This window comes from Equus asinus, chromosome 10 (genome assembly GCF_041296235.1).
Source record: "Equus asinus isolate D_3611 breed Donkey chromosome 10, EquAss-T2T_v2, whole genome shotgun sequence".
Classification (NCBI taxonomy): domain Eukaryota; kingdom Metazoa; phylum Chordata; class Mammalia; order Perissodactyla; family Equidae; genus Equus; species Equus asinus.
The window spans coordinates 27063789-27084481 of NC_091799.1; positions in this window are offsets into that span (position 1 = coordinate 27063789).

The following is a 20693-nucleotide window of genomic DNA, read 5'->3' on the forward strand; positions in this document are numbered from 1 at the left end:
CAGCATTGGTTTGACCCATCCGATGATAGATGGCTCAGTTCTTTCAGGGCAACTTGTTCAATTGCTGGAGAGCACTCATTACAAATGACCTTCTTACACTGAGTTCAAATGTGCTCATGGCCAAATGTACTCACTGTTCTATGGAAAACAGACTCTAGACTCTATTTCTACATATTGTATTTCCTTTAAATGTCAGTTCTTAATATGTCCAAAATATGTGTTGTATCGTAGCTTGTCTTCTCTTCTAACATTCTCTTGGAATGTTAAGCCTAACATTCCAAGGTTCCTCAACTGGTTTATTAAGTAACATAATTTTGAGACTGTTTTCTAGGTCTTTGGTTCATTGTTAGTACAACCCTTCCAAAAATTAGGGTTTGTTTCTGTTTTTAAGATCGACCCTGAGCTAAAATCTGTTGCCAATCTTTCTTTTTCCTTCTTCTCCCCAAAGCCCTCCAGTACATAGTTGTGTGTTCTAGTTGTAGGTCCTTCTGGTTGCGCTATGTGGGATGCTGCCTCTGCATGGCTTAATGAGTGGTGCTAGGTCCGTGCCCAGGATCTGAACCGGTGAAACCCTGGGCCGCCAAAGCCGAGTGTGTGAACTTAACCGCTTGGCCATGGGGCCAGCCCCTGTTTTTTGTTTTTAATCTATTTGATTCCAGCCAGTTGTATGTGCTACTAGCAACATACCCAGTTCTCTTCAAGACGTACTTCTTCACTTCTTAACTACAGTCTGCTTCTTTGTTTTCTCACTTCTGTATTACCCTCTCTTCTCCTTTTTCTCCTCTCTCTTTCACTGTCTCTTTCAACTTAATCACGTGTACCTGGGCGTCTTAGAGTCACACTCTTCCATTTTGTGCATGCATTTGAATAGATTTACTCTGCTTAATATCTTTAGTTGGTCCTATAACTTTGAAACATTTCATCCTTTTAGAGGTTGTATCAATGGGTACAAGGTCATATCTTTAATTTTATCCTTGCTACAAGTCTGAGTTTTAATCAGCCTTTACTACTCAAAAACCTCCCCAATTTTATTCCTTGTTGGTTGGTATTGAGAAGTAATTTCCTCTTCCAACTCTGAAAATCCCTGAATTAATGAATTCTCTCTACTCCCTTCGATTTTTACTTACAAGCTGGGCAACACTTTTCTGAAAACATCTCTTTATTAATACATTGCCAGATGGAGCCAGAAGTACTAAATTCTCTTTCATGATTGTTTCTCCTAGACCCACAAGTTCATAAGATCCATGAATGTCTTCCCAAGTTACCACACATAACAGCATTAGCAAATGCTTTGCGTCTGCAAAACAGAAAGCATGATCTTTCCAACTTTGGGTCAATTTTCTTACCACCTGTTGGACAATTCCTAGGCCCATGCCACATATTTTGGAATTTTTTTTGCAATAGTACTCTATTTCTAGGTACTCGCTTCTCCGTGAGTCAGCATAGGAGAGAATATGCTGCAGTAACAAACAATATAAAACTCTCAGTGAATTTAGCCAAAAAGTTTATTTTCACTCCTGTTCCATGTTCACCTCGTGTCAGCTCAGGGCTCAGCTCCATGTCATTCTCAATCCAGATTCCAGCATGATAGAGAAACTGCCACCTAGATTTTGCCAGTTGCTGTGCCAGGTTCTAAAAGCTGCTGGCTAGAAGGTACACAAGTCACTTCCATTCAAATTCTATTGGCCAAACCATGTCAGATGACCACAGACAACTTCAAAGTTGGGCAGAAGTGAAAGAATCTTAACGCAAACTGAGGAGAGGCAAGAAAGGGAGGATGTTACGGAAGTCAAAATGTGAAAATATTTCATGAAGGAGGTGACATCGGCAGCAACAAATATGAGAAGTGAAGTAAGATGAGGACTTGTCAATAAAATGGGGATACAACTAGTAATACTTGAGGAATAAGAAGATTCTAACAACTCCAAGAACATTAAGAGACAGAGATATGATCTCATTTTCATTAATACAAATTTAAATTTGCCTAAATTGCCTAAAAGTTTGCCTGTATCCAATATGAACGTTTCTACTGACTCTGGATTCTAATATTTGGAAATTGGTCTTTCAGTTTGCAAATAAAATAGATGGAGGGCCCTACCATCAGACCAGCAGTGAGTCCCAGCAATATTTTCCATTAGGAGCTTCTCACTCCCACTGAATCGTGGAAGAAATTTGGAGGCCTGCACGGTTCAACAGAAAGTCCAGTTTCCTTAACAGAAGTCAGCTACTGACAGTTACTATCATGCTACACACAGTCTTGTGAGAATAAAGAGACTCAGCTCCGCAAATGATGTCAGTCAACTACTGATGCAATTCCAAGAAGTGGTTATTAGATGTTCAAGGAAGGCTCATTCTACTCCTTTAGTGCTAAAACCTGTCATAGCTATCCCTTACTAGAATTCTTGGATTTGTACAACTCCAAATGTATTTGTCCCTTTCATTACCATTTGCAGCTATGCCTCAGAAAGCTGGCCTTACCCATAACTATGTCACATTTGGTTTATGTTTTTGTCTCTTGCAGAATAAGGACTCCTGTCTCTTTTTTCCTGGCGGTCCACTAAGTCTTGAGCTGTACCACCTTTTCGACCTTTGAAACCCACACAGTCCTATTTCATCCCCTTTCTCAGATAATGGAAATCCACACACACATCCTTCTCAGGACTGTTCACACCTTTCTAAGGTCTTATATGTGGGGAGAATGGGAGAATGCTGCTTTCATGAACTCAAAATGAATTTATTCTCCTAAATGTGACCGTGTTGACTTTCTGTCACAAGCTCTCTCCTGGGTAAGGCAAAGCAAAACAAAACAGAAACAAATCAATAAGCAAGCAAAACCTACATAACCTGGTCTCCTGCAGAGCCTCCCATTAATTGTCTAGAGAAGGATTTCTATTACTGATCAATTTATATGTTATAATTAATGTTTTTAAGCTGCAGTATTTTAGGAATGGAAAAGTAAGTTTAGATATCAAGATGCACCTGGCAATCAACGTTAGTTGAATTGATCAGGGAAGGCTATGTATCCATTATTACATACTGTTTATAGCTCTAAACATCATCAATGCACCAATAACACGCAAAAATACCTGAATTACCTGGGAGCATTACAGCAGCTGGTACCTCAGCGTTTATTTTGCCAGTTTGTTTAGAGGCTGTGAAAATTAATATGAGCTGGTGGAAACACCGGCAATAAATCTGGGAGCCATTTTCGCCTAGAATAAAGGTGATTTCTTTAGATTAAACACTGTCTGCCGGATTACAGAGGCTGAGAGGCACACTGAGCAGAGAACAGTCAAACACGTACTAAGACCAAAAAGCACCAGAGGAGAACTCAACACCATGTACTGCTAAGCGGACTGCAACTAAGCTCTGAGAACACACAGGCAAATAGAGCATTTGCTTACCTTTGAGGATGGGACATGTAAATAGTGAGGTGGTTTAAGGGAAAACTATTAAGGAGAGGCTGCCTGGGCTGATAGGTAAGTGTTCATGCAGGGTTTCAGCAGAATCAAATATATGGTGCGTATGTATTGTGGATCAGGACGGTGCTAGATCCTTGTCACACAGGAGTGGACCTATCAGACACAGCCCTGCCCTCTTGAAACTCACAACCCTGTGTTTAGTACATCCTTTGTGATAAATCCCTTGAGAAAAGCTAGGAGAAGGAAAAGAAAAGCCAGGCAGACTTTGAATGGCCGTTAAAGACCATGCTCTTAGCCCAAAAACACGAGGTCAGATGTTACAACATACTTGCGCACATCCAGTTCATTTCCCTCATTCGCAGCCTTTTCATCCCTTTTGCGCAGGTGCACACATACCTCCCACACCCACTTTTGGAAATTGATGGACACTAACATAGTCCTTGCGCCCATTCCCTGCTGGGTCCCAAGTCTTTTTCCTCCTCCCTTCTCGAGTTTGTTACTCTGAGATCACTCACGCCAGCCTCCGTGCAGTACTTTTAATCTAATCTCCTTTGTAACTCTGAGGTGAGGGTCATTTATAGATATTTTTCATAAAAAGAATATTTCAGAGAAAATAAAAACCTGGTGGTCAAAAAGCCCATTAAGGCAATCTCTGAGGTTTGTCGCCCTCTACTGTTCATCCCGGGGAGCAGCAAGACATTTCTCCGAGTTTCAGCGGTGTTGAGCCTAACAGCTCTTTCTAATAGGGCAGAACATCTGCGAAAGGGCGAATGGGAGAATCACACCGCTCTTTGGATCATCACTTTGCTAACCCCAATGCTGCTATCACTGACGCAAAATCCAGCTCTAGAGAGCTGACAAAATGTATTTTACTTTCCTAAACTCTCTAAGCCTTTAAACGAACTCTTCTGCTTGGTGACCGTCTCAGAATGTATCCAGGAGGATGACTGGCTGAGGGATAGAGGAAGAAGGCACATGATTAGGGACCAGAAGCAAGATCACCATTCAGACTCTGATACTCTGGTTGTGTGACTTGACTGGCTTTGGGGAAGTCTCATTCCTTGTCTTAATCTTGGTCTCTTCACCTGTAAAAGGAGAAGGTAACTTGTAAATGAAAAGATGAATGGAATGATAAAATGTAGGAATTGGAAGTGACTTTAAGCATCATTTAGCTTTACTTCCTTGCCATCCTTATAAACAAACTAAAGTGAAGGAGTTCACAAACCTGCTGCTCGTTAGGATCACCTGGGAAACTTCTTTTTGGTCCTTCTTTTGGTGAGGAAGACTGGCCATGAGCTAACATCTGTTGCCAATCTTCCTCTTTTTTTTTTCTCCCCAAAGCCCCAGTACATAAGTGTTTATCCTAGTTGTAGGTCATTCTAGTTCCTCTACTTGGGATGCCACTACACTGTGGCTTGATGAATGGCATGTAGATCCACACCCAGGATCTGAACTGGTGTACTCTGGGCTGCCGAAGTAGAGTGTGTGAACTTAACCACTTGGCCACAAGGCCAGCCCCCTGGTAAACTTTTTATAAAAGTGTCAATGCCCAAGTCCAGTTTACAGCAATTCTCCTTTAAATGGTCTGGAATAAGGCTCAGTATTGGTCCTTTTTTTTCAGTGAGGAAGATTGGCCCTGAGCTAACTTCTGTTACCAATCTTCCTCTTTTGCTTGAGGAGGGTTGTTACTGAGCTGACACCTGTGCCAGTCTTCCTCTATTTTGTGTGTGGGAAGCCAGCACAGCGTGGCTTGATGAGCACTGTGTAGGTCCGTGCCTGGGATCTGAACCCGGGAACCCCAAGCCACCAAAGCAGAGCACACAAACGTAACCACTACACCACCAGGCCAGCTCCATATTGGTCCTTTTTAAAGGCTTCCTAAGCGATGGTAATGTGCAACCAGAGATTAAAACAAAATAACACAACACAACACAAGACACCCACACACAGGAAAAAAAAGAAAACACTGACCTTTAGAGAAGGGAAATACTGCCCAATATCTGCTGAAGGAGCTCCTGAGGAACAGAACCACGATGTGAATCCATATTTTATTAATTTCTGGTTTGTTTGTTTGTTTTTTAAGGAAGATTAGCCCTGAGCTAACATGTGCTGCCAATCCTCCTCTTTTTGCTGAGGAAGACTGGCCCTGAGCTCACATCCGTGCCCATCTTCCTCTACTTTATATGTGGGACGCCTACCACAGCATGGCTTGCTAAGTGGTGCCATGTCCACACCTGGGATCCGAACCAGCGAATCCTGGGCCTCTGAAGCAGAATATGCAGTGAATCCATATTTTACATATCCTAATACAATGCTGCTTCTGTATCCTCAATGGACAGATGACCCACCCCTCTCCCGCCAGCTGGGTGCTGTTTCTCCATCCATTAAGCTACCAGAGCAGTTGTGGCTTCTTCCCTCTTATTCAAATGATTTATTTACATCCTTTATACAGACTCTCTAAGAATGTAAACTTCTTATGAACAGAGCCCACCCCTACATCATTCTGCACATTCCATACTGCCGGGAACTATGACTCTGTGTGGTGCACAAAGAAATGCTGAACATGAGGTTTCAGTAACTGCCCCTCTTCTCACCCCCTACCTTCTTTACCCCAGGCTGTATTTTTTTTCTGGGCTAATCCAACCAAATTCCTTTGTGTTTTCTCATTACATCTCTGCCTAACATTGCCCTTTTCTTTTCTTTTTTCTTAGACAAAGACGTCTAACCCTTTGAACATACCCCCAAATTACCAGCCACAATGACTAAAACAATTAATGCCTCTTCAGTGTCTTGGGATTAGTTTCACTCTTCACTTACTATTCTTGGGATTACGGTTAAAGGTCTGTGAATGGATAAGCTCTTTACTCCAAGGAGGCAAATGAAATTCCCTCGAGTCAGCCCCAAATCTGTTGTACATGCTAGTATTTGCTATTGCTCCATTCTCTAATTATGTTTTGCTCTTTTCTGTAGATATTATTTACCTCCATTCGTCACTCCCTCACACACACACCCCCTTATCTGGCAATACACTAATTTTAAATTCCTTTGCTCTTCTTATTTATCCAATACCCCCTTTCCTTTTGTCATTAGTATACCTCTTGCCCATATTTTCAGGGGCAGGTAAGATTCTAGTTTTTTTTTTTTTTATGAGGAAGATTAGCCCTGAGCTAACTACTGCCAATCCTCCTCTTTTTGCTGAGAAAGACTGGCCCTGAGCTAACAGCTGTACCCATCTTCCTCTACTTTATACATGGGACGCCTACCACAGCATGGCGTTTGCCAAGTGGTGCCATGTCCGCACCTGGGATCTGAACCGGCGAACCCCGGGCCGCCCAGAAGCAGAATGTGTGAACTTAACCGCTGCGCCACTGGGCTGTCCCCTCTAGCTCTTTTTTAACAAAGCCTTCTCTGACCTCCCTAGCCACTGTTGATACCTATCATCTCAACACAGCTGATTCAAGATCACCTGTCTCATTAGGTGAGAACTTACATAGTTTTAGTAAGAAACTATTTTCTTACTGTTTTTCCAACCAGAATGTAAACTCAGGATTAGAGATCTTTCTTCTGCTTCTTCTCTATTCTCAGTGTCTTCCGATACAGCACTGGGAAAACAAGAAGATGGTTATCAGAGGCCAGATGCATACTGTACGCTGACTCAGTGCTAGATTTCAGTCTAAGCACTTTCTGTGAGTGCCTAATTTAATCCTCCTAACAACCCTCGGAGGTTATCCTCATTTTACAGAGGAGATGATACACGGAGAAATCAACCAACTCAAGTCTGCACAGCTAGTAAGCGGCAGAGACAGTATGGGCCGTCTGCCTCCAAGCCCATGCTTTAAATCACTATGCAGGACTGGTGTGCTCATTTTGCTCATAAGCACAATCTGGTAGTAATTGGCAGATGTAAACAGTAGATGCTATTATGACATAGCACAGTCCTGGCTCTGCTCTTTCCTTACTGTGTGATCTAGCGTAGATCTCTACACCCACAGGCTCCACACAGGATGGATGCGGACAATCAGCAGGGGGCATTTCAAATGCACGGGAGGGTTATTTTCATGTGAGGAGGGACTTCTGGTTGCCGTGACAGGAGAGCCACTGGGCTTGAGCAAGGGAAAAGGCAAGGATGCTAAATACTGAGCTCTATTGAGGCCTGCACAACAAAGACCACTCTTGCCTAAAACTCAAATAGCCCTCTCTTCAAGACACACCAGACCAAATATTTTTAACGTTCCTTCAAGATTTTAAATACCTCAATATTAATATGGCACTTTTTGCTGAGATATGCTTGCCTGTCCAAGGTGTTAACCTTTATCACTTACTAAAAACTTAGCTCGGCACTACTCATCAACCAGCCAGTATTTAAAACACAGGGTTATGTCTTTATAATTAATATGGATTAGATACTATTTTCCACGCAGTATGGAAGACAAGTCAATTTGGAGAGCCACACAGCTGCTCAATAATGCAAATGATGCCTATTTAAAATAGTGTATTATGTTGCTTTTTTAAAGCGTGAGAAGAGTAGGAAAAGCACAGTCTGGAAGCAGAAAACCATTTTCCAGTCCTGGTTCTATCAATTATTAGCTATATAAACTTGGGAGTATTATTTACCTTTGTGGGACCCTGTTTCCCCAAATGGGGAATGGGAGCAACACAGTCTATTTTAAGGATCTTGTCAGGAGTAGAGTGACTCTATTTAGAAAGGCTGGCACGTATTGGTAGTTCAATATATGGTATCCATAATCATTTTTATTATTCTTTTCATCATGCAGAAGATATTTATTGGTTCCTCCCACTGTGCTGAAAGAGGAAATGTGATTTTGGATCTGGCCTTGGAAGATAATTACGTTTTGGTCTGATGGATAAGCGGGCACGTTTATGACCACAGAATGCAATGGCCCTAATGTATGTTTTTGTTCATTCCACAAATATTTCTTGAGTTGCTGTTACATACTAAACAATGTAATCGGTCCTAAAGATAGAAGGAAGGACTTTATACTCATAGGGTTGGCACGCTGGAGGATTTTGCCTTGTATGTTTATAAGAAGTGGTGACCTCCTGCTGCTTTTTCAAAACTTGTATTAGCAACTTTCAGGAATATCACCCTAGATCTATTGAAATGTTTCTATTCATCAGCCTTATTGCTTATACAAAGAAATCATAAATTCTCCAGGTTTATTTAATCCAGGAGTTTCACATTTCAAAACATAGCATGCACATACACACACAAGCATTACGTTACCCGTGTACCTCAATGGCATGAATATCAATGGGCACATTACTTAATCATGGATGCCTTTATTTTTCTTGTTATTAAATTTGGTTTGTAAAGCTCCTTGGTCTGTTACTTGAAGAAATGGCTTCAGCAGTAAAAATTGCTTAGGAAATGTAGGACATCACTAGCTCTTTAATGGGCATTGGAATTCTCTAAGAGGTTGATACACTGTCTTGAGCATTTCACAAGTAAATTTGACCTGGGGAGCCATCTTAAAAATATTTTCCCCATTATATCTAACTTGATAACAAATGCTGATAAATTCTTATTTTCCTATTACTCTTATCTCATGGCTTTCTCTGACATATTTAGTGAAGATTGTTTTGAACACATGGCTAGCAAGATTATGTTTCTCTTGCCGGAAAACTACAAAATAATTTGAATTAATTTTTAAATCTGTAGCTAGAGCAAGCTTATTTTCAATTTAAGGATATCGGGAGACATTGGCAGCCAATATTAAATGTTTGAATTATTCCCATTATGTCTCTTCTACCTCTCTGCCCCAAAATACCAGTGATCTTTGAGTGACAGCTAGAAAATGCTCAATTCCACAAATTTACATTTAGCAAATATGATCAAGCAGTCTATTATATCACATGTGTTGCAGTAAGCATTAAAGAGAAAGAGAGAATTAAATTATGGCTCATGCCTCAAGGAGCTTATAGTCTAATAGAGAAGACAGTTACTTTAATAGGCACTTATAATATATCATTGTAAGTACACATTAGAAATATGTCTCAGAGGTGAGAGTGGTTATCTGATTGGGTAAATATCTGGAAAAATTTTTAAAGCCAAGGCAAGACAATTTGTTACAATTGAGCAAATATAAGTTAAACCAAATCCACTCTACTTGGAGTTTAGAAAGAAACAAGAGAGCATCATAAACAATGACAGCAACAATAGGTCAGCATTCTTGGACTTCTCTTATCCACCTCACTTCCTTTCTAGGAGTGACTAGAAGATTTATTGCTTAATAAAACCTATGTGAGCAATTATACCTTGAGGAAAGCCAAGGGTCACCTAAAATAAGAAATGTCTACAAACACACTTTGAATTCCACCTCCAAAGAGCCAGCACTGGATAAATATCCTCACTCTAAGTGTCATCACCCATCTGGTAACCATCAAAGCTATTTTCCCCACAATACCCCCTAACAATGCTTCCTTCAGTTAAACCCAATTGGCTGAAAATATGTCACTGAAAAACATAATGGTCCTATTGGTAATAATAGTACTTCTGTTACATTTTGTAATGTCCTGTATACTAATATTTAATTTGTACCAAAATCCTGCTCATTGGTTTATATAATCTACCTTTTATCATTGCGAGTACTAAGGTTCAGAGATACTGAATAAGTAACTTCAGGTCACACAGTCACAAAACAATGGAAGTGATACTGGCTCAACACAAGGTTGACATAAGGGAAGCCATATTGTAGAAAAGAAACCATATTGTGACATTAAATGACCTCTGACTAACTAGCCCAGACATGTTCTGTAGATTCTGTGGCCCCTCCCAGCTTCTTTAAGATGATAAGTCTGTTCTTTTGAGTTCCTCAGGAATGTGATGACCCCTGGGGAAACAGCCTGTGCTGATAGCCATAATCAATGACAACTGACACATCAGGGTATAGGGCAGCTGCTCCATTCTCTGATGCATACCGAGTAAAACAAACGACTCTCAGGAACTGGGACCAGATGTCTGCCCCACCCAGAGATAAGACACCTCACCCACCAGGAGAATGGCCCCATATATAACTGGCCTGTAGTCTTTGTTCTGGGAGATGGTTATTTCGGACATGCATCAGCCGTCTTTCCTCTTGATAGCAAGCTGTAATAAAGTCCTTCCTCTCCTACCACCTTGCCTCCTGACTATTGGCAGAAGAGCCCACTTGAGTGGTACCAGAACTGAAGCATGGTTTCCAATCATTTGACTTTTTTGGTGGTTGGTGGTTGTGGGTTTTTCTAAGCAAATTTTGTGAAGCTCATATGTGTAAATATTGAGCTGCCAGGATAGTATCCTAAATATCAATTGTGATTAGGGCCATTATGATTTGTGAGCTAGAAGTTACCTTTGTTCTCAAGGCATTGTTATGCAGAAGATGACATCAAAACTATTCTCAGACAAAATCTGCCTATCAGCTTAATAGACCCATTAGAATTTTTATAGTGTTATAATTGAAAATAACATTCTTTAAAGTTCTAAAACTCACTTAACTGAGTGGATCATGAGTTCTCAGTGTTAACATGAAACATATTCTTGGGCACTCACTCAAGGTTGGGTGAAATTGCCACCCAATTAACTACCAATCCGCTTCTTTCTCATCCACTCAAGAAAGCATATTGGAATTCAAATGAGTAGCAATATAATGTATAAATTTCAATCTAAGTGATCACAAAAAGTAAGTTATTGCAAACTTTTGTACCTTAATTATTATTGTTAAGACACTACTTGTAATCTTCCTGACAGATCAGGACTCATCAGGGTGCCACAATACTACCATTTAGAAGATTGATTTATTCACTTATCACATAATATTTGTGGGATTTTTTGCCTTTTTATGAAGTCATGTTTTAAAAATACCTTTAAATATTAACATAGATATTTAATTCTTTGCTTTCACTCATTTGCATTTAAAATTCACAAAAAGAAAACCTGATAATAACTGTAATAATGAAATAACTAGTCTTGGTATCATGTTTTGTAATTTACCAAGTATTTTCACGTCTATTACACTTGATCCCCAATAATTTTGTAATAGGTTCAGTAATTCTCATTTTGCAGATAAAGAAGCTGAGATCCATAAAGCAAATGTGGGAGTTATGAGAAAGTGTGTTTATTGACAATTTTATCATTCTAAGGTGAGTGTGCCTATAAAAGAAAGAGAAAAATTAGAAACACACAAACCCAGGGAGAATTACCCCAGCCACCAAATCAGAAAGACTACCACAAACCTGGGCCTCTTAATTCTGATTGGTTTGTTCTGCATCAATACAGTTAATTAATATACAACTCCAAATTAGCTTCTGCAGGCAGGGAAATGTCAGCGGGTTTCTTCTTGTCCTCCTGCTAAGTGGAGGACATTAAATCATTATTACCCATAATAGTTCCTAATTTGCAGGTGGAAATATTAGCTCCCAAATGCATAAAAATCATTCTGAGCCTGAAGGTCAACAGTTGCATATCGGATTGTTTTGGTTTCCTGCTGGTCACTTTACAACCCGATTTAATGGTTACCATAGTATCTTTCTTCCAAAGTGAATTACAACCTGAACATTATCTCTTCCTCTTTACTTAACCACGAGGTAGCTAGGAGACCAGATTGTCAGCTGCCTTTCCTAATTTAGGAAAGGAAGCCCAGAGAGGTAAAGTGACTCACCAAAGGTCACACAGAAAATTGGACTGCTCAATGGAGATTCCAGATCGGTACCAGCCTTGGAAGGAACCGATCAACCTATTTCTTCTGGCTTATCTGAGTGTCTCCTCTCTCCCCTTATAATTCTACATCCCATGACATTCAAGAGGACAGTGGAAAATACATGGCTTTACCAGCAGCAAACACTCTCTGTAAATAAGACTGCAATTACTGGCTGAGAAGACTGGAGCTCACTATTGCCGTATTTTATCCTCTGGGTGGCCAATTCATTAAAACAGATATCTAGTCTTTTAATCAAACCACCATCTGTTTCCATCCCAGCCTCCCCCCAATCCTAAACAGCCCCCTACACCTCCTGCCACAGTCCCAATCAGGTTTGGGGATAGGAATGGACAGCTTGTGAGTGGAATGTCGGGGCCTGTGCAATAATTCATCTTTTGGGCATGACAGAACAAGCTGTTGGATGCTGTGAATATGCATAGCAGGTCTTGCTGGGCAAAATCTTGGATCCAAAAAGAGGATGGCTCCCACTTGGTGGAAACAAATGCTTCCTTCATCTCCCCACCCTCCACTCAGAATAGTTACCAGTTCTAGAAAATCTGAGAAATATTTCAGAGCTCAGGAATAAGCCTCCTGGATGAAAGGGTTCTGCATCCCCATACTTAGGAGATCAGTCAAGATCAAACATGTCAATTTATTATTAGTAATATGACTATTATTTAATAGGTTCTTACTATGAGTTAGGGCTATGCCAAGCACTTTACATAAATGATTTCATTTTTTTATTTTTTATTTTTATTTTTTTTGAGGAAGATTAGCCCCTAGCTAACATGTGCCTCCAATCCTCCTCTTTTTGCTGAGGAAGACTGGCCCTCAGCTAACATCTGTGCCCATCATCCTCTATTCTATGTGGGACGCCTTCTACAGCATGGCCTGACAAGCAGTGTGTAGGTCCGCAGCCAGGATCCAAACCAGTGAAGCCCAGGCCACCTAAGCGGAATGTGCAAACTTAACCACTGCACCACCGGGCCAGCCCCTAAATGATTTCATTTTAATTCCTAAAATAACCTTGCTGGGAAGCAGGTTGTGTCCCCATTTTACAGATGAATCCACTAAATGAGACTCAGACTACTTAGGTCATTAACCCCGGGTTGCAGCTGTTAGATGACAGAGAGTGGATTTGAACTTGTGTTTTTTGACACCAAATCTTGTACCTTAATGACTATATTACCTGCCAAGCTTCATAATGCCACAGAGATGTGAGCAATGGGCCGCCTTCAATGACAATTTTCTATCATATGCTATGGCATACAATATTGTTGCCTTCTTTTTATTCTCATTGCAACTGATGACTTTTTTCTTAATTCTACCTTTTATAAACCAACATACACAAACAAATAAAAGCAAACTCAGGGGCCACGCTGTGGTGCAGCGGTTAAGTGTGCACATTCTGCTTCGGCAACCTGGGGTTCACCAGTTCAGATCCCGGGTGTGGACATGGCACTGCTTGGCAAGCCATGCTGTGGTAGGTGTCTCACATAGAAAGTAGAGGAAAATGGGCACGGATGTTAGCTCAGGGCCAGTCTTCCTCAGCAAAAAGAGGAGGATTGATGATCCATATTAGCTCAGGGCTAATCTTCCTCCAAAAAAAAAAAAAGCAAACTCAGGCACAGTAGGTTAAATCACTTTGTACAAAATCACTCAGCAGAATCTCGGTAACGTAGGTCTTTTGGTTGTACCAGGACAAAGCTTCTTCTAAGGAATGTTTAGTCATGAATGCCTGTCCTGGACCTTGATAAGTCGGACACGTCTTTTTTACATTATGACGGAAGCTCAGCCTTGCCGCCTCCCCATTTTCCTAACCTGCAGGGGCAAGGTACACGCATGCATGGCCAGCCACTGACGCAACTGTCTCGTACTGGCTCAGCATCCTGGGTGCCCTGAAGTCAAATTATAGGTCAAGCAGGTCCAGCAACATAATTTGCAGGATCGAAGGCAAAATGAAAACAAAAGGCACCTTGTTTCAAAATTATGAAGAATTCCAAGACCGCATCAGGGGAGCGTTAAACCAAGCACAGGAACCTTCTGAGTGTGGGATCATGTGCATCTGCACAGGTCGCACGCCCGTGAAGCTGGCCCTGACAGTCTAAGTCTCCAGAAAAGGCCCCACTTCCCTCCACTTTATTATTCTCCTAGAACCTGGAGCGGAAAGAATGCTTGACTGGGAAACGGTACCTCTGGGTCTTGGTTTAGGGTGTGTAGTTAACTGGCTCTGTGACTTTAAGATTGTCATTTGACCTCTTGCACTGAGAGTCCTCATAAACTCTGGCAGCTGGGCTAGGAGGTGGGAGTTGGCATCTCCAAAGCTCATCCAAACTGCCGCAGCCTACCACTCTTAGACCATCCTGTTGCCTCGCTCACTCTGCTTAATTTCATTTACTTTTTTCCATTTCCCTTTCTGCCAATGCAACTCTAAAACTACCAGGCCTCCCTAACACCTGCACTACCATCAACCATGGTCTTTACTGTCCCCAGCCTCCCCACCATGCTTTGAAATACTCCTCCCACTGCAATTACTAGACCACCATTGCTCATGCCATTCTCATGGACTCATGCCCACCCTAGGCCATTTAGAGAAAGTCATGTTGAGACGGTTAAAGAGAAGACTCATTCTGTTTAGTCTCCCATCTCCATGATAGTGAGGGAAATACCAGGAGATTTTCCCCAGAGGGACACATTTGTTAAAAACCCCATATCTCTCATTTTTTTAAACAAAGATTCCTGTATCATGAAGATAAGCAAAGACATAGCAGAATTGCTTGCGTAGGTATACTTCAGAATAGAAGTCTTTCTTCAAGCTGTAAACTCTGTTGTATGAAAAATTGTAGTGATACCAACCTAAGCTGTCTTTTCTCCAGCTCTAATTTTCTTCCCCTTGTCCTCTCCACCAAAAATAAATAAATATCTGCTGCCTTGATCTCACTCTCATTCCCGAGTCCAGGCTAGATCACATCCCTTTCTTCCTTTAAAATTTTTGCTGAGTCTTCTTCAGAGCCCTCCATCTCCAACCACCACCACCACCAACACCACTATCACCACCACTACCACCACCATCAGCAACACCACCACCACCAGCACCACCACCAACCAGCACCACCTCCACTACCACCACCACCCCCAGCACCATCACCATCACCATCACCACCACCACAACCATCACTTCTACCACCACCACTGCCACCATGAACACCACCACCACCAGCACCAGCACCACCACCATCAGCACCACCAGCACCACCAGCACCAGCACCACCACCACCACCATCAGCACCACCAGTACCACCAGCACCACTAGCACCAGCACCACCACCACCACCATCAGCACCATCAGTACCACCAGCACCACCAGCAGCACCACCAGCACCAGCACCATAACCACCAGCACCACCAACACCACCAGTACCACCAGCACCACCAGCACCACCACCACCAGCACCACCAGCACCACAACCAACACTACCACCACCATCACCACTCCACCACCACCATGACCTCCTACCCAAGAGCTTCAATAACGTTTCTCTTCTCCCTGCTTGGGGAGCATATTTCTATATCTCTGCATTAAAAAGTACCTAATTTTTTGCTTGAGGCAGATTTGAGAGTTTTAGAAAACCTACTACTCCTTTAAAGAAGAGCTCAGATTCTTACTTCCTGGCTAAACTTCCCTGATTTCCACTCATCCAAACCGGTGTGATCTTTCTCTAAATACAACCCGTTCAGAATATTTATCACTTCTTAAGTTTGGTTAAAAGTATGTACTCACATGCCTCATCTCCCTGACTAGCTTTTAAGCAACTTAAGGACAAGGAATAAGCCCTCAGTGACTAAAAGCATGCCTTAATTAGATTAGAGTCACAGTGAGCGTTTGTTGAGCGAATGACTGTGAACTATTATCAGAGAGACAAGTTAAAAGAGGGACAACTGGATTAAAGTCTTATCTCAGCTGCCCTCTGCCCCTTGATGTGTCTTGTTCGTGTTTCTCAACTTCTGAGTCTATCAAAAGCCAAGTGAAGAGGCTGTTTCTCTGAGATCATTCATCTGTCCCGTTAATTTGTGTTAAGTGGCACTTTATCAGAACCAAGCTTTTAAGTCCATTAGAAGCCTTGCAGCTTGTCTCAAAGCTGGGAACACTATAAAAGACAACATCAATCCTGGGCTCTCTCCTGCACTCGGGACAAGCTGATGCGTTCAGTCTAGGTCTTGAGATCAGCCTCTAAGACCTCCCGGATGTCCCCAAGGAATGACAGCAGGCCGTGGAGTGTCACTTCTTCTGAGATATGAAACAGGCTATCCCGGACTCAAGAATCCCTTATAAAGATGTCAGCTGGAGAAGAAAAAAACTTTCATGCAATTATCCTCATGTAGCCTCCTTTCTCAAACCTTTACAATACACTTTTGAAAACTCTTTTTAAAAACAAGTCTGACAGGCCAGACACAGCTCACTAACCTGGGAGATTTGTTTTAAAAATACAGATTCCCACATACCATCTGTAGACAATTTCTGGGGTGATGCTCAAAACTGTGTATTTTTAAAAGCTCCCTACATGATTTTTATTTGCAGCCAGGGTTTAGAACTTCTGGAAGCCTATTGCAGAGTGCAAGGCAATTTGACATCAGTTATTATTTCATTTAGTGCTCACAGAAATAGCTAGGAATATTATTCTCGTTACAGGAATGAGAAAACTAAGGCTCAGAGAGATCTGATGACCTGCCTAGCATGAGTTCTAATTTTGTCTTGAGTTAGAACACAAGCTCAGGTCTTCTGATTCCTAGTCCGGGGCCTGTCCACTGTTCACTTTGAGTTCTAGCAACTGTAGTTCCTAACATATTAGAGTGAACAAATCCATCAGTTTGTGCTAAAAAGGATGAGAAAACCAGGGTGGTGCACTTTAATCAGAAAGAGAAACACAGGAGCAAGAAAATTTCATATCATGAGAAAGTCTTTAAAAGCCCAGCAATCTGCGAACCATGGAAGGAAAAAAATCTGAAAATCTTCTCAAATAATCCCATAGAGGGTCAAGACTTCTTCTACTTTTTTTTTCTTTCTCATCTATATTACGCATTTTCTTTTCTTCCTTCTTCCCTGGCAATGTCTTAGACCCACTATCAATACAAGGGTTAGATCACATAGTCGCAGCGTAACAAAAAGGAGAGGATGGGAATGAAGCATGCACACGTGTGCCAAGGTTGTTGGTCTGAACCATTACTGCCATGAGGAGGGTGCCTCACTGCCCCACTTCTCATGCTTATTGCCTCCATCCATCTAATATTCATCTCCCTCTCCAAAGAGAGAAAGAAATGCTGACGTGATGGATCAGAGTTCAGGCATTTACTGGGCCATATTTTTCAGTGGATGAGTTTACTTTGCCCTAAAGGTTAACACCTGTGTGCGTCTCTTGTCTCTTCTTAACAAGACTTGCAAATATACAATATACAAATACAGGGAACTTCAGTGTATGAGTGGCAATGCAGATCAGTGGAGAAAGGAGAGACTATTTCCAATTAAGCTGAATAAACTGATTATTCATGTAGAAAAGGATAAAATTGGACATCTCTGTCACTTTATATACATTAGAATTTAAGTAGGGAAAGTTTATAAATAAGTCGAGAATCCAACTATTTCTCCCCAATTTGACCACCACTGTCCAATAGCCCCCTAACTGGTCTCCATGATTGCACCTTGACTGCATTGTCTCATTTCAACATAGCTAATCCCATCAAATGATGAGGGAAGTGGTTTCCCAATGTCACTCAGAAAATTAGAGATACTCTCAGGACCAGAACCTTAGTCTTCCGATGACTACATCTGTGATGCATAGTGCATCCATAGGTTTATTAGGTAGATTGTTATTGAACACCATTGGTCAAGAATTCTTCTAGACCTTGGGAATAAGTAGTGAATATTATGATTTCTTTCAGTATATTTTAATCTAGAGTATGACAGGTGTAAATTGCCTAATTAATTTGAGTTGCCATAAGTTCTGCAAAAATAAGATCAGTTTGCAATAACAACAAGATATGGGGACTGACCTAAGGTACCTGGGGAAAGATAAGTGACCGATAATCTGAGATTTGAAAGATAAGTAAGACTCACGTGTGTGAATTAAAGAATGGGAAGTATGGGTAGTAACATTGCAGGAGCATGAATCCCATACAAGACGACCTCAGAATATTCACAAAGTGTGGCAAGAGTAATGAGAACAAGGAGGAGCAAAACATAGGTTGGAGGAATGGGCTGGGACCATATTACACAAGGACGTTGTTAAAAGTTCATATTGAAGGATATTGAGAAGAAATTGAGGGGAATTTAAACTATGGATCGACTAGAGCAGATCTCTGTTACAAAAGGATAACTGTTGTGTGAAGAAGGGATTGAAGAAAACACATATGTAAAGAAACTGTTTGGAATATTATTAAAGTTGTTCAAGTGTGAAATGATGGTAGCATAGACTAAGCTGTAATATGGGGAGATGGGGAGAAGTGAGACAATTTGAGAGAGTTGAGGAGTTTGGACGGCTAGATATGGTAGGAGGTAGCTGGACAGAGAGAAAAAGTGACACTTTTGAGGATGACTTATAGGATCTGGGCTTGAATAAATGGGTTGATGATGGTACCTTTACAAAGAAGAGGTTTTGGGGTCGTAAAAGTCATGAACAAATAAATTTTGGGCAGATAATCTTGGACAGATAAAATCTGAGGAATTTGAGAAATCAAAATAAAATTTGAGAAATCAGTGAGATTTTCAGGTGAAGATGGCAAACAGAATGTACCAAATATCTGCCAAGTGCTATACTGGGTTCTGTCCTTTGTACCCTCAAAATTTCACAGTTGAACAGCTCATACTCCTCAATTTTGCTATAGCACCTTCTTCATTCAAATCTGCTCCCAGATCTAAAATTTCCACTTTGCCTGGGAATAGCTGGAAGAAAGAAAGAAAATATTCCAAGTTGATATCCTCTAAGCAGGCAAGAGTCAGTCCTAAAACATATCCGAGTGTGGTGTGAAATAGGCTAATAAATTTATGCAAATAAAGGTTCACTGTATTAACTACAAGATCAAGGGAGAAAGGCAAGTAATTTGGTAATGGGCTCTAATTACCCTCTGTCGTTAGCATGGGGGATGAGGGTGACGCACGAATCAAACACTGTTAATAAATACTTTCACATTTCATCAGTGCCTTCTCTATCATTGTACTTGAACATGCCTGAAAAGCCACCACAAAATAATCAAGAGAATTTGAATATCAGGTTAAACAGTAAAGAGAAGACTTTCTTCTCACTTTTTTTTTCTCTTCTCCTTTTTTAACTTGGTAATGTCCGACAGAGAAGAGGTCTTTCTTAAGGCGTTAGTAGTTAGGGCTATAATTCCATCAGCTGAGAACTAGCTATGTGATTTGTGGTTAAAATTACTGACCTTCTTTTCCACTGAGTTTCCCCATTCTTTACTTAGGGATGTTTAACATTTGTAATGGCATCTTCAAAAGGTGTCGGGAATGTCTGCTTTTTATTTATTTGGAAATATTTAAGACAGTTTTGCTTTTTAACTTTTCTTTTGAAATATTTTCAAACTTACGGAAATGTGGCAGAACAAACAATGAGCTTGATTTCCCTACTGCATCATTTGAGAAGAAACTGTCCACATATTGTCCCATTGCCCCTAAATACCTCAGCATGTTTTCCTACAAACGTGTATCCTACATAGTCATGATATGGCCATAAAAATTAGGAAATTGACACTGATGCTGTCGATTCTCTACTATGTAATACACAGACCACATTCCATTTCTGTCAGTTGCCCCAGTGATATTCATTGTAGCAAAAGTATTCAATCTAGAATCATGTGTTACATTTAGTCCACATGTCCCTTTAGTCTCCTTCGATTTGGAGCAATTCATTGGTCTTTCCTTGACTTTCATAACCTTGATACTTTTGAAGATTAAAGCCAATTGTTTTATAAAATGCCCCTCAATTTAGATTTGTCTAATCTTTCCTCATAATTAGATTCAAATTACGCATTTTAGGGGGCAGAAATGATGTGTTCTTAGTGCATCCTATTGAGTGGAACACGATTTCAATTTGAAGCATTGCTGGTCATGCCAATCTCTTGATTAAGGTGATTTTTGCCAAGTTTCTCTTTTACAGAGTTATTCTTTCCCTCTTTGAAATTAGTAAGTATTTTGTGGGGAGATACTTTAAGATACATGGACATCCCATTCATCTTCAGACTTTTATCCACTAATTTTAGCATCTATTTATTTTTTATTTGCTTGATTTAATTATTACTGCTAATTGAAATAGTTTTTTAAAATTCCATCATGTTTCGGAAATTCATTACTTAGTATTTTACTATAATGAGATGCTTTCTCTTCTTCCCATTTGTTTATTCATTTAACTCATATCTGTATGAATTCGTGTATTTCTATTTTATTCAAAGTGTTATCATTTGTTTTTATTTTTATTTATTTACATTATCTTAGGTTTGGCCAGTAGGATTTCCTTGAAGGTGGCTTCTCCTTTTTTTTACATATTTCCATGATTCCCTGAGTCCTTCTTTACTA